This window comes from Gossypium arboreum, chromosome 11 (assembly GCF_025698485.1).
Source record: "Gossypium arboreum isolate Shixiya-1 chromosome 11, ASM2569848v2, whole genome shotgun sequence".
NCBI classification, from domain to species: Eukaryota; Viridiplantae; Streptophyta; class Magnoliopsida; order Malvales; family Malvaceae; genus Gossypium; species Gossypium arboreum.
Window position 1 is genome coordinate 108,110,138 of NC_069080.1, and position 14,963 is coordinate 108,125,100.

The window sequence follows — 14,963 nt, forward strand, 5'->3', positions numbered from 1 at the left end:
ATTTAACTCCTGCGAGGTAGTGGTTGATTTTTGGAGTGTTGGAGTAGCGGTAAGTGGTTGTCTTATGTTGAAAATTGGCTTCGGGGTTATGATTTAATCTTCGTTAAGGGTAAAATTGAGTAAATTGAGTTTTATTCTGATGTGTTTTTGGTTCTGGTAGGCTCGGGAGTGGTTTTCCATCGAAACGATACTAGGTGTTTACCCGAAACGTAGAAAATGAGAATCAGCGAAAAGCCAAAAAAGCATTCTGTCGATGCCACACGGGCGTGTGGTCGCCCGTGTGGTAGGCCGTGTGACGGAACACGAGCGTGTGATCGACAAGGCCAGGCCGTATGCATAAGACACGGCCGTGTGCGACACACGAGTTGGACTGATTTAGGCCGTGTGGGCTCACATGGGTGTGTGGGATTCTAGGCCAGGCCATGTGATCCACACGGCCAAGGCCAATTTGGGTCGTGTGGGCCATACGGGCAAGCCACATGGGTGTGTGAGCCCATGTTTCTGAAAAGTTTCTTAAGGTTGCAAGGGTTGCCCAAATCGACTGTGAACCTACTATAGGGTCGATAAGCATTACTTAGACCCCTAATTGTGTGACCTGTCTGTATGATATCTGAGCTGAGCATGTATGCTAATCTGAATATATGGACTGTAACTGCATAATAGCATGACATCTTTTGTATGTTGCATTGCATTGGGGTGGGTTATTGTCATGTGGAGGAAGTGTCTGAAAGGCTATTAAGCCTATTATCTGGCAGCTCTATTGCAAATTTCTAATTATGTGCCGCATAGTGTGTAGGGATGGGTGAGTTGATTTAGTCCCCACATGGTGTGTGGGGATAGACGGAGATGGTGTGTAGAGGCTGATGGGTAGGATTCTGATTTTCTGTTATTGCATACTGTATCTGAGATGGACCATAGACCTAACATTATTTCTGCAACTTATCTGATGGCGCTAAGGCCCAAACTGAATCTGTAATGGGCTCAGGCCTAACTTGTATTTGACTGTATTTTGATGTGTATCTGTATTCATGTTTCTATGGGTATTACATACTGAGTTTGCGAAAACACACCCTTTCTGTTGAATCTGTACAAGTAATTCCCACACTTGACGGATCAGTGTAGCAGAGGACTCGACGGTGGCCATATGTAAATTTTAGACTGCTTCTGTTAACTTTTAGATTTTATTACTTATTTGAGGTTTTTGATGTAACTTTTGGACTTTGGACTGTCTGGTTTTGAGTTTTGAATTTTTAACTGCTTTACGGTTTTAGCACGGCTAGACGGTAAAAACTCAATTTTTCTAAAAACAAAAGTTTCTTTCAACACGAATGGTTTTCCAAAAATAAACGTTTCCCAAGCTTCCGCTAAAAACATATGATTTTAGACCTAACGAAGAACAAGCATTTTACTTCAAACTAAGATAAAGGCTAATTAACTGGAACGAATTTAACTCGACAAACTCGTTTTTGAATTCCATTCCATGTGACATCGCCAGATTCGGCTATAAATTCTAGGCTAGGTTTGGGGTGTTACATGACAACCTAGGTACATGCCATTACCAAAAGAAATATACTTCACCACTTTGAGTTTGGGATCGACTTTGGATGCTGATTCAATGATCTGACTTTAACCTAACCTGCGCACGAAAAACAACCTGTAACACCCCAAACCCGCCTAGACGTTATGATCGAATCTGATACGCCACATCGAAGCATTCAAAACATTCCGTATTACTTAGTTCGGAAAAAACTTAGTTGGTTTTGTAAAAGACACTTTTAAAAGTAGGTTAAAGTGAACGAAGTCATGCACCGTAGGAAACCAGAAGGAGAGGAGGTGAGTCCGTCGGACTGCTTAAGTACCAAGCTCCCTTCGGATCCAATCCTAGACATGCACACCGCCATTGCCACACTCTAACATCTCGTATGATTTGGAGAAAACCGTTTGGTTATGTCTCATTTTAAGAAAATAATTAAGGTTGAAAAACGTTTTCTGAAAATATTTATTTTCTTGAAAAAAACATTTACTTTACGGAAACTTTACGCGTCATCGTGATCTTTTAAAACAAGTAGTTTTTATAAAACGAACCCTAGTGCTAACCAGTTTAATAATCCCCAAAATAAAATTAATTAAAAAGAGCAGCCTTATTACAACTTTGAGCATAATAAAAATAATCCAAATTAAATGCTAAACTTATTTAAAATCGGCAATCAATCTTCATGGCCACTCTGAATCCCGCCCAGCTCCAAGTCCACCAACTAGGGCTCACCTGCAAGGATGGAAGAGGAAGGGGTGAGTTTGGGAAAACTCAGTGTATATAGAAACCCATCCAAAGCCCAAATCAGCTCGAGCCCATTGGGCCTAAGCCCTATTCAGATAACGAGACACAATGGGATGAAGCCCTTTTCGTATCTGATAAGAGCAAGGCCTTAGCCCTTTTTAACATAACAGTATGGCCCATAGGCCCAGTTCAGTAACATATGTAACAATAGTAGTAATGAATGCAAGCCCAACTGGAGAGACTACTCAACCCACCAACCGCTACACTGCCCCGTACCAGCCCTACACTCCATGTGAGGAATATCTCAACCCACCCAAATTTCACACTCCATAGCTAAAAGAACGCACTCAAATGTCAGTGAGTTGAGGCAAAGCTTCCAGTACGTGGATAAACCACTTTCAATACTTCCTCCATCAATACCCCAATCCCATGCAACAGATATTCATAAAGCATGTCATGCAAAATACAGTATCAATCAATCATGCAATTTAGCCAATTTAAACCCTAGGGGTATTTCGGTAATTTTGCCCTTTAGGGGTAATTTCGTACTTATGCAACTACACAAGCTATTTCAGCAAATTTTCAACAGTTTTATGCAATTTGGTTCCACCATCTAACTAACATGCTACTTTGCCCATCTCTTACCCATATTGGTCCGTAAGCCCATTGGGCCCAATTTTGGCCCATCTGGCCCCTTTTTTCGAAGTACGCTAAAATGTCACACGAACTTACTTACCACTTTGCGGTGCTAGATCTAACAATTACTCTATGTCTTGAGAGCATTCGCATACTCACAAGCCTATGAAATGTCAGAATTTCGGCATTTCGGCTTTTTGCCGAATTGAACTAAGGAAGGGTGTTCGGTACACACCTGTTTCGCGACGAATGCTACTGAGATCTCTTCCGATGTCCTTTTTGCCAAAATCGATAGCTAGCTCCGAATCCGATTGCTCCAATGATTCATGATCCAACGCTTAAAAAGACTCCCTTACTCCTACTTGATTTCCACGCAATCCGGTGCAGATTTATCTATCAAACGACGGTAGAACTCGATTCCCAAAGTCTTGAAGTTTCGGCTATAAGCCCCCAAATCTATGGTTTTTCGGCTTTTGGGTGATGAAGGAGATGACAATATGGAACTATAACCTTGAAGTAAAATTGCCGTACGGTATCTTGGATTAAGAAAAGATAATCGTAGATTAATAAAAACAAAGAACATAGAAGGTGTGACAGCCCAAAATTGACCCTAGACGGGATGTGGTTTCGGGACCACAAGACCGAGGCATAAAAATAATTTAAAATTTATTGTGATGCCTATGATATGTGTTAAATTGTGTGTGACATTTTTGATGATTTGATTTAGTGTTATAAAGGTGAATTTCACTAGAAAGGACTTGTGTGAGAAAACTTAGAAATGAGATAGGCAAATGTTGAAGTGGCCTATTGATGCATACTAGGAAATGTTGTCCTTGCATGTCAAATTTCCCAAATTTGACTATAGTGGCCGCCAAGGTGGGTGTTGATGGGCAAAGGAAACATGCTCCCAACATGTTTGGTTAGTGAGTGATGTATGAAGCAATAAAATAATGTGCTAGCATTAAAGAAAATGTTGACAAAAAAAAAGTGTGTGGATGCCCCATTGCCGTGACTAACCAAAGAAAGAAAAAAAGGGAATTTGGTTATGCTTTGTTCTTCTTGCCGTGAACCAAAGGAAAGAAATGGGAGAGCTTTTCATTAAGCAAATTCGCAACCCTTCTTCTAGTTGGAGGTAAGCTTTGAGATGTTGGCTTTAACTTCTTGAGTTTGTTGAGCTAATTGTCATAATGCATTTTGGTAATGTCATGAAAATCAAACTTTCATGGGGTTTGAACATCAAGCCGTGTATCAAGAGGTTAGGAGAAGGGATTGTTTCATGTTGTATTGAACAAGTTGAGGTCGATATGAGGTTAAAAATTTGTGAAAGTTTAGTTAGGAAATGTTTGGTACATTCGCCATGAGGGTGAGGTTTTCGCTATGGTGATTAATAATGGTGATAGTTGTTGTTCATACTAAATCTAGATGAACAAGGGTAGTTGCTTACATCTTAATAATTATGAGGTTCTTTCTTGAATCTACCTTAAACCCATGAAGCATTCGCCATGGTTGATAGTGAAGAGGTTGATATATTTTCTTTATGTTAAATGAATAAGTGTGGATGGGTGAAGCTTGAATTAGTTAAATGTTCATATAGGTTGTTTGGATGCTAATGCCGTATATGAGGATGTTGAACTTGATTAAACAATATTCAGCTAGCATGATAGGTATGAAATATTAAGTAAATGAAAATGCTAAATTGTGCTTATATATGTATTCGCCAAGGAAGTGTGGTATGAAGCTTGGTAAGTTTGAGAGATGAATGACCAAATGAGCTATGGGTCATGTATGATTAAATTTTATGCATATGTGTGTGTGGCATTAGTAGCTAATAGCATTCGCATTGTTTAACTAAAATTTGAAATGAATGCTTAAAAGTTAAATGGGTCGCCAAGTGACCGAATGTGTTAAAAACAATATATGGTTGCCGTATGTGTGTGTTTGATTGGGAAGTAAATTTGTTTGATTTAGCTCAAGAGCTCAAAGGATCAAGTTGGACAAGGGAAAAGAAAAGTAATTGAATAGCCGTTGAAGACGTGCGACAACGTCCGAGGTAAGTCATTAAGCACATATGTTTGATATTGCTCAAATGATTGGAAAATCTATGCAATTGTGTTTAATGGAATGCTATATATATGTATAAATGAAATTGTATGTGTATGGAATGAGGATAATTGTTGAATGTAAAAGAAATAGTGGAATGTGTAGAAAGTTTGCTTTCGGCACTATGTGTCTTGGGCAAGACGTGTGTATGGTGACGAGATTGGCACTAAGTGTGCGTCTTGGAAATATATGGCACTAAGTGTGCGTGCTGGAAATATATGGCACTAAGTGTGCGTCTTGGAAATATTTGGCACTAAGTGTGCAACCTGGAAAAATACTGACCTTTGGGTGTGCGAGTTCGGAGGGTATGGCAATCGTGTGTGCGAGCTTAAATTACGTGGCACTAAGTGTGCGAAATCGAGTGGTAAGCACTGTGTGTGCGTTTATATATATATGGAGGGTGTGTCTCCATTGAATTGAGTATGGACAGCGGATCGGGTAAGTACCTCGAGCTCATGACGAATAGAGAATTCGTTCATGCTTGGGGATTGAAATTTGTAAGCCTTAAATCTATGTGATGATTGAAATGCGTATGGTTGTGCTGGAAAATGAGTTAATGTGTAAAAATGCTTCGATTATCTTGTTGTGTAGAATATGAAATGTGGATGTATGAATTGGTACGAGATTGGACCGAAAGGTCCGAGGTATTATGGTATAGATTCGATATGGACGAGTACCTAGCCTCATTTGTTGTACATGTAGTAGTAACTTTATCAGTGGATTGATTAATGCTTATGACTTACTGAGTTGTAAACTCACTCGGTGTTTTTTTCTTGTCACCCATTTTAGGTCTCTGGACTCGTATTGTTTATGTGATCGGGACCGTCGCTGAAGTCATCACAACGGCTGAAATCTTGTGGTATTGTTTTTGTTGTTGAAGAACATTTGGCATGTATAGGCTATTATATTTTGTCGAATTGTGGGTTGTAAACTTTAAGCCATGTGAAAATGGCCTATGTGGTCGCCGAGTGGGATGCTAGAACCTATAGCCACGAGTCTTAGAAACTCTAATTTTGATAAGGTGGCCATAATTTGTGTCATGTATGATGGATAATTAAGGCCAAGGGAAAATTCATGAAATTGGCATAGTTCATCGCAGTAACTGTTGCGGACAGCAGCAGTGAGATGAGATTGAAAAATCACTAAAAATAGTAGAAGTAGAATTAAATAGTGAGTAAATTATGGAACTGAACCTTGATGAATCTATTTTTATATGGACGAAACGAAATGACCATATGAGCAGTATACTGAGAAATATTAAAGTTCTCGTGAGACAGGGCCAGAACGGTTTCTGGGTCCCCTGTCGCGACTTTGAAAATTTACCATAAATTATCCAGAAAGAATTAGGAGTCATGCCTTATATGTACAGATTCCATTGTGATTCTAGTTTCATTAGAAACAAACGGAACCAGTATTAAAGCCCTGTGCGGAGAGATATTCAAGTTGTAACGTGCGAAGGTCAGAGCAGTCGATCCCTGTAACATGGGTGACTTTAACTAATAAACTGTACCAATTGGCCCAACCAAAAATTCTAAAAATAAATCCATGGATGGGTATATGAGTCTAAATTCAGGGAAAATTTACGAAACCAGTTTCTGAGTTTTGAAACTCGAGATATGATTTTTAAGACGACGGTGACGCAGTTTTCCAGCCTGGCTGGTAATGTCAAATTGGTTGGTATCTTGAGAGGATTTGGCCGTTAACCCCTCGTGTCCGACACCGGCGTCAGTCACGAGTTTGGGGTGTTACAGAAGGACCTTGCTTTGAAGAAATCGGCACAAGCAGTGATCACAGGATTTCGGCTTTTATGGATTCGGCAAAAGTAATGATGAATAGCAGGTATGATGAATGGTTTTGAAGAAGAAAAATAGAAAAAGAAGAATAGGGGAGGTGATAGTTTCGGCTAGAGAGGAAAAAGAGAGAAAAGAAAACCTTCTGATGTCTGAGCAGAAGAGAACGGCACCACTCAATACCCTAGGTGCCGAAATACTAACCTCAAAACCCTCTGCTGATTTTTCCCCCCTAATCTACTTGGACTCCAACACTTACCCCTCCTGCACTTAAAAATAAATGCATCTATTTGTCAACACAGGGAATCGATCCCATGCCTCCCTCTATGCTCCACACGCCACCTTTTTAGGAGCTTAGTGGCGTCACCCTTGCCACTTTACTACAGCTCTTTTTGTGATGCAATTTACCCATCACTCCACTTAAGGCCACTTAGCCAGAACCCCTAACCTTTAAGTCCAAAAATTTTAAAAATTCAATCGGGTTTTGGCCAACAAATGGGCCTTCTATAAGCCCATTTACCTACTCAAAATATTAATTCCACATCCAATTACAAAATTTTAAAAAATCTTTACAAAATATTGAAAACTACAAATAAATTCGAAAATCAGGATGTTACAACTCTACCCTCCTTAAAGAAATTTCGGCCTCGAAATTTTACCTTATTAGAACAGTTGAGGGTACTGTTGACGCATAGCCTCCTCAGTCTCCCAAGTAGCTTCTTCTTTGCCATGGTTTCTCCAAAGTACTTTCACTAGTGGAACTGATTTCCTTCTCAACATCTTGACGTCACGATCAAGTATTTGCACAGTTCCTCTTGAAAGTTAAATCATCAGTACCTCGATTTCGCAATCGGTATGATATGAGTTGGGTCGATCGATACCGCCAAAGATGGATACATGAAAATGTCGTGGATACGATGCGCTTCGTGGTAACTCTAGCTGATATGCCACCGGTCCAACCCGCTTAACAATTCGGTAAGGCCCAATAAACCGTGGGCTCAACTTACCCTTCTTACCAAATCTCAAAATTTTCTTCCAAGGGGAAACCTTCAAGAAAACCATATCCCCAACAGCGAACTCAATCTCTTTGTGCTTCAGATCCGCATAACCGTTCCCTTATCAGCCTAACCTTGCTTTCAGTGTCTGCCACCAATTCCGGTCCAAGCACTCGTCGTTCACCTAACTCTGTCCAACACGTCGGCGTACGACATCTTCGCCCATAAAGCGCTTCATATGGTGCCATCTGAATACTTGCTTGATAGCTGTTATTGTACGCAAACTCCGCCAATGGTAAGTAGTCCTCCCAACTTCCACGAAAATCAATGATACAACCCCTCAACATATCCTCCAGAACCTGAATAACCCTTTTCGATCGTCCATCATGCGTGGGTGAAAAGCGGTGCTAAAATCCAATCATGTACCCAACGCTTCCTGCAACTTCTGCCAAAACCGAGACGTAAACCTAGGGTCTCGATCAGATATTATCGACACTGGCACCCCATGCAGTCGCACTACTTCCGCCACATATAACTTGGCCAACTTTCGCAGTGAGTAGTCGGTACGAACAGTTATGAAACGAGTAGATTTTGTTAACCTATCCACAACTACCCACACCGAATCTTTCTTGGTGGGTGTCAAAGGTAACCCACTCACAAAGTCCATTGTTACTCTTTCCCACTACCATAGCGGAATTTTCACTGGTTGTAGTAATCCCGAAAGCAATTGGTGCTCAGCCTTAACCTGCTGGCACGTCAGACATTTCCCAACAAATTCAGTCACCTCTCGTTTTAATCCGGGCCACCAGTACATCTCTCGCAAGTCTCGATATAACTTATTCCCTCTAGGATGCATGGCACAGAGTCCACCATGAGCCTCTTTCAGAATTAACTGCCTCAATTCAGGGTCCTTTGGAATACAAACCCTTCCACGAAAGCACAGAACTCCTTCAGTGTTCAACCCAAAATCCTCGTTCTCACTACTCTCAACTTGCTGGAACCGGAGAGCTAATGAATCGTCCTTCAACTGTTTTTCCTTAATCTGCTCAGTCCAAGTAGGCCTTACTTGCAGTTCTGCCAACAAGCTTCCATCGTTGTACAGACTTAATCGTGCAAACAAGGCTCTCAAATCAGTAACAACCTTTCGACTCAACGCATCCGCCACCACATTAGCCTTTCCTGGGTGGTACTCTATCGAACAGTCGTAGTCTTTAAGCAACTCCACCCATCTTCGTTGCCTAAGGTTCAACTCCTTCTGAGTCAACAGATACTTTAAGCTCTTATGATCTGTGTATATAATGCACTTCTCCCCATATAAGTAATGTCTCCAAATTTTTAACGCAAAAATTACCGCTGCTAGCTCCAAATCATGCGTAGGGTAATTCAGCTCATGAGCATTAAGCTGTCGCGATGCATAAGCGACCACCTTGCCCTCTTGCATCAGTACGCAACCTAACCCCACATACGACGCATCGCTATATACGGTAAAGTCCTTCCCGGACACCGGTTGAATCAACACTGGCGCTTCAGTCAATACCTTTTTCAACCGATCAAAAGCTTTTTGCTATTTCTCGGTCCAGACAAATGGTACTCCTTTCCTTATGAGTTTTGTCAAGGGTGCCGCCATCACCGAGAAATCCTCCACAAACCTTCTGTAGTAACCTGCCAACCCTAGGAAACTCCGAATTTTCGATACTGACCTAGGTGGCTTCCATTCCAGAATTGCTTCAATTTTACGAGGATCCACCTTAATCCCCTCGGCAGAAACCACATGCCCTAGGAAGGTGACCTCCTTCAACTAGAATTCACACTTGCTGAATTTCGCATAGAGCTCCTTTTCCCTTAACACTTGCAGCACAATACGGAGATGCTCATCATGCTTTGCCTCCGTTTCAGAGTATACCAGGATATCGTCGATAAAGACGACTACAAACCGATCCAAGTAAGGTTGGAATATTCGATTCATCAGATCCATAAAAGCTGCAGGTGCGTTAAATCACCCAAACGGCATGACCACAAACTCATAATGTCCATATCAAGTTCGGAATGCTGTCTTATGAATATCCCTTCTTTACCCTTAGGCGATGGTATCCGAACGAAGATCAATTTTGGAGAATACCGAAGCTCCCCTCGCTTGATCGAATGATCGTCAATCCTTGGTAGTGGATACTTATTCTTAATTGTCAGTTTGTTTAACTGGCGATAATCGATGCACATGCGCATCGTTCCATCCTTTTTCTTCACAAACAGGACCGGTGCTCCCCAAGGAGACACACTAGGCCTAATGAAGCCTCTATCTAACAATTCTTGGATTTGAGCCTTCAATTCCACCAACTCCTTCGGTGCCATCCTATAGGGTGCAATAGATACTGGAGCTGTTCCAGGCAACCAATCGATTCCAAACTCAACTTCCCGATTCGGGGGTAATCCAGGAAGCTACTCCGGAAAAACATCCCGGAATTCCCTAACAGTTCTGACGTTCTCCACAGTCAGATCCTCAGTTTCAGCTTGGCTTACCAAAGCCAGATATGCCTCACATCCCTTGCGCATCAGTTTCTCAGCCCTCAACGCCGATACTACATTGGATAAGTAATCCCTTCGTTCTCCAATAATCATTTCCTCTTCATCATTGACAGTCCTTAACTCCATCCTCTTAGCTGCACAATCCAAAGTTGCCTTATGCTTGGTCAACCAATCCATCCCTAGTATCAAATCGAATTCCTCAAACGGTAACTCCATCAAATCCCCACAGAAAACCCTGCCTTGAATCTCCAAAGGCACCTCCTTGAAGAGTTTCTCTACCTTAACCAAATGACCCAAAGGACTTATCACAGACACCCCACATGCAGTCTCCTCGGAGTGCACACCCAGTGCCCCGTAAATGTTATATGCCACATATGAATGGGTTGATCCCACATCAATCGAGAAAGATAAGGTACACCATAGATAAAAACGTACAGCTTATGACATCAAAAGGCGTCACCCTCCTCGCGCGACGAAGCAAAGATACACCAAAGTCGGCCGACGAGCATCCACGTTACCAATACCCCTGCCGGGTGCCCCACGTCCACGGCCATTACCACCGCGACCTTGTCCACGACCTCTTGGCAGCGGCGGTCCATCCCTCACAGGTTGAGCCGGTCGCACAGCCCCTTGCTCTGCCCCCTGAGCCTGAATGGCCCTCCTAGGACAATCCTTAATCCTATGCTCCTTAGACCCACAACGAAGACAAGCCCCAGAACACTTCCAGTACTCTCCTTGATGCATTCTGCCGCAATCCCCACAAGCTTGCGGTCTACCTGTGTTCACCGAAACTGCTCGAACCAGTTCCTCCACCCTAGCTCTCTTAACATTTCGATTTGCAGCACCCGCTGGTCCAGCATCCCTCCTGAACCGATTTCGATCCCTATCATGATTTTTCCATTCGGTTTGTTTCATCTCCTCGGCTATCTTAGCCTTCTCTACCAGTGCAGCGAAATCTCGCTCTCTCTGCGGAGCTATGAGCACCCTTAACTCATCTCTGAGACCATCCTCAAAACGAACGCTGCACTCGTATTCAGTGGAAACGATGCCATTAGTATACCGACTCAATCGTAGAAACTCTGCCTCATATTCAGCAATGGTCTTATTTCCCTGAGTCAGATTCAAGAACTCCTTTCTGCGTGCATCCACATAGCTAGCTCCAACATATTTTGCCTTAAAGGTCTGCTTGAACAGCTCCCATGTTACCCTCTCGCCTAGGGTACCCTCTCTCACAAGAATCCACCATCGATACGCTTCATCCCGCAAAGAATGACACCGCCTTTCAACTTCATTCTCTTCGAGTCCAGTCATCCATGATCTCGCTCTGGGCTTCCAACCAAGATTCGCCACATTTGGGGCCACTCTAGATACGCCTTAAAAATCTCATCTCATTGGCGAAGTCGTTCGAAATGGACCTCTATTCATGGGCCCGACGTTAGCTCCGGCCACCCTTTCCAAAACCCTCAACATGGCCTGAGACAGAGCGTCATCCCCTGCGGCCCAATCGTACGGCCCATTTTCATTAACCGGTGGTGGACGTACCTCGCCAGCTGGCATGTGTTCAGATGACGCAGATCCAGCTTGAGTGCTACCTCGGCCTCGACCACGACCTCTTCCTCGAGTAGCCCTTGTACTCATAACGATTTATCTGATTACGAATTTTATGACATTAGTTTACTGGTTTCACTATTTATTACAGAATGTCTTATGAACAGATAGAGTTTCAGAGTTATTTTCGCGCAATCACAATTTAGCTACGGTCTCAGTTTTGTAGCCCTAATACTACCTTATCAATAGCACTATCTCTAAGGCTCAGTACTATCTATAGTATTATTTCCAGTCCAGTTCCATATAAATATGTAAAGCAGAAAAAGAACACTTACAGACTTGGTGCCGGGGATTCAGTGTGCCACTTCTTTATCAGTCCATAAAAACCCATGTTTTTGTTTACCGAAAATAAAAAGATTTCATTTGAGAACACTTTCATTTTAAAACTATTGATTTAACCTCGTTCAATAGAAAAACTTATAGAAATTTTATTTTATTTTTTTAAAGATTTTCAGACCAGATCCAAAGTCGAGTTGTTGCAACCAGGCTCTGATACCACTAAATGTAACACCCACAAACCCGACCTAAACATTATGACCGAATCTGATGCGCCACATCGAAGCATTCAAAACATTCCGTATTACTTAGTTTGGAAAAAACTTAGTTGGTGTCTTTTAAAAGACACTTTTAAAAGTAGGTTAAAGTGAACGGAAGCTGTGCACCAGGTAGGAAACCAGGAAGGAGAGGTGGTGAGTCCGTCGGACTGCTTAAGTACCAAGCTCCCTTCGGATCCAATCCTAGACATGCACACCGCCATTGCCACACTCTAACATCTCGCATGATTTGGAGAAAACCGTTTGGTTATGTCTCATTTTAAGAAAATGATTAAGGTTGAAAAACGTTTGCTGAAAATATTTATTTTCTTGAAAAAAACATTTACTTTGCTGAAACTTTACACGTCATCATGATCTTTTAAAACAAGTAGTTTTTATAAAACGAACCCTAGTGCTAACCAGTTTAATAATCCCCAAAATAAAATTAATTAAAAAGAGCGGCCTTATTACAACTTTGAGCATAATAAAAATAATCCAAATTAAATGCTAAACTTATTTAAAATCGGCAATCAATCTTCATGGCCACTCTGAATCCCGCCTACTCCAAGTCCACCAACTAGGGCTCACCGCAAGGATGGAAGAGAAAGGGTGAGTTTGGGAAAACTCGGTGTATCTGAAACCCATCCAAAGCCCAAATCACTCGAGCCCATTGGGCCTCAAATCTATTCAGATAACAAGACACAATGGATGAAGCCCTTTTCGTAATCACAAATAGCAAGGCCTTAGCCCTTTTAACATAACAAGATGGCCTATAGGCCCGCTTAGAACATATGTAACAATAGTAGTAATGAATGCAAGCCCAACTGGGAGACTACTCAACCCACCAACCGCTACACCGCCTGCATCACCCCTACACTCCATGTGGGAATATCTCAACCCACCCAAATTTCTACACTCCACAAGCAGCAAAGAACGCCGCTCAAATATCAACGAGTTGAGGCAAAGCCTCCAAAGACGTCGATAAACCACTTTCAATACTTCCTCCATCAATACCCCAATCCCATGCAACAGATATTCATAAAGCATGGCATGCAAAATACAGTATCAATCAATCATGCGTTTAGCCAATTTAAACCCTAGGGGTATTTCGGTAATTTTGCCCTTTAGGGTAATTTCAGTATTACGCAACTACACAAGCTATTTCAGCAAATTTTCAACAGTTTTATGCAATTTGGTTCCACCATCTAACTAACATGCTACTTTGTCCATCTCTTACCCATATTGGTCCAGTAAGCCCATTGGGCCCAGCTTTTGGCCCATCCGCCCCTTTTTCCAAGTACGCTAAAATGTCACACTAACTTACTTACCACTTTGCGGTGCTAGATCTAACAATTACTCTATGTCTTGAGAGCATTCGATACTCACAAGCCTATGAAATGCCGAATTTTGGCATTTCGCTTTTTGTCAATTGAACTAAGGAAGGGTGTTCTGTACACACTGCTTTCATGACGATCGCTCTCGAGATCTCTTCCGATGTCCTTTTTGCCAAAATCAATAGCTAGCTCCGAATCTAATTGCTCCAATGATTCACGCTTTTGATCCAACGCTTAAGAAGACTCCCTTACTCTTACTTGATTTCCACGCAATCCGGTGCAGATTTATCTATCAAACGACGGTAGAACTCGATTCCCAAAGTCTTGAAGTTTCGGCTATAAGCCCCCAAATCTATCGTTTGTCGACTTTTGGGTGATGAAGGAGATGACAATATGGAACTATAACCTTGAAGTAAAATTGCCGTAAGGTATCTTGGATTAAGAAAAGATAATCGTAGATTAATAAAAACAAAGAACATAGAAAGACCTTGCTTTGAAGAAATCGGCACAAGCAATGATCACAGGATTTCAGCTTTTATGGATTCGGCAAAAGTATTGATGAATAGCAGGTATGATGAATGGTTTTGAAGAAGAAAAATAGAAAAAGAAGAATAGGGGAGGTGGTAGTTTCGGCTAGAGAGGAAAAAGAGAGAAAAGAAAACCTTGTGATGTCTGAGCAGAAGAGAACGGCACCACTCAATACCCTAGGTGCCGAAATACTAACCTCAAAACCCTCTGCCAATTTTTCCCCCCTCAATTCCCAATATTCGGCCAACTCCTATCCTCTCTCCTAATCCCTTAAATCTCTCCCCTTATCACTCCTTAATCCAAGCATTTGGACTAATCCAAACTTTCCTTTAGCAGAATCCACTTGGACTCCAACACTTACCCCTCCTGCACTTAAAAATAAATGCATCTATTTGTCAACACAGGGAATCGATCCCATGCCTCCCTCTATGCTCCACACGCCACCTTTTTAGGAGCTTAGTGGCATCACCCTTGCCACTTTACTACAACTCTTTTTGTGATGCAATTTACCCATCACTCCACTTAAGGCCACTTAGCTAGAACCCCTAACCTTTAAGTCCAAAAATTTCAAAAATTCAACCGAGTTTTGGCCAACACATGGGCCTTCTATAAGCCCATTTACCTACTCAAAATATTAA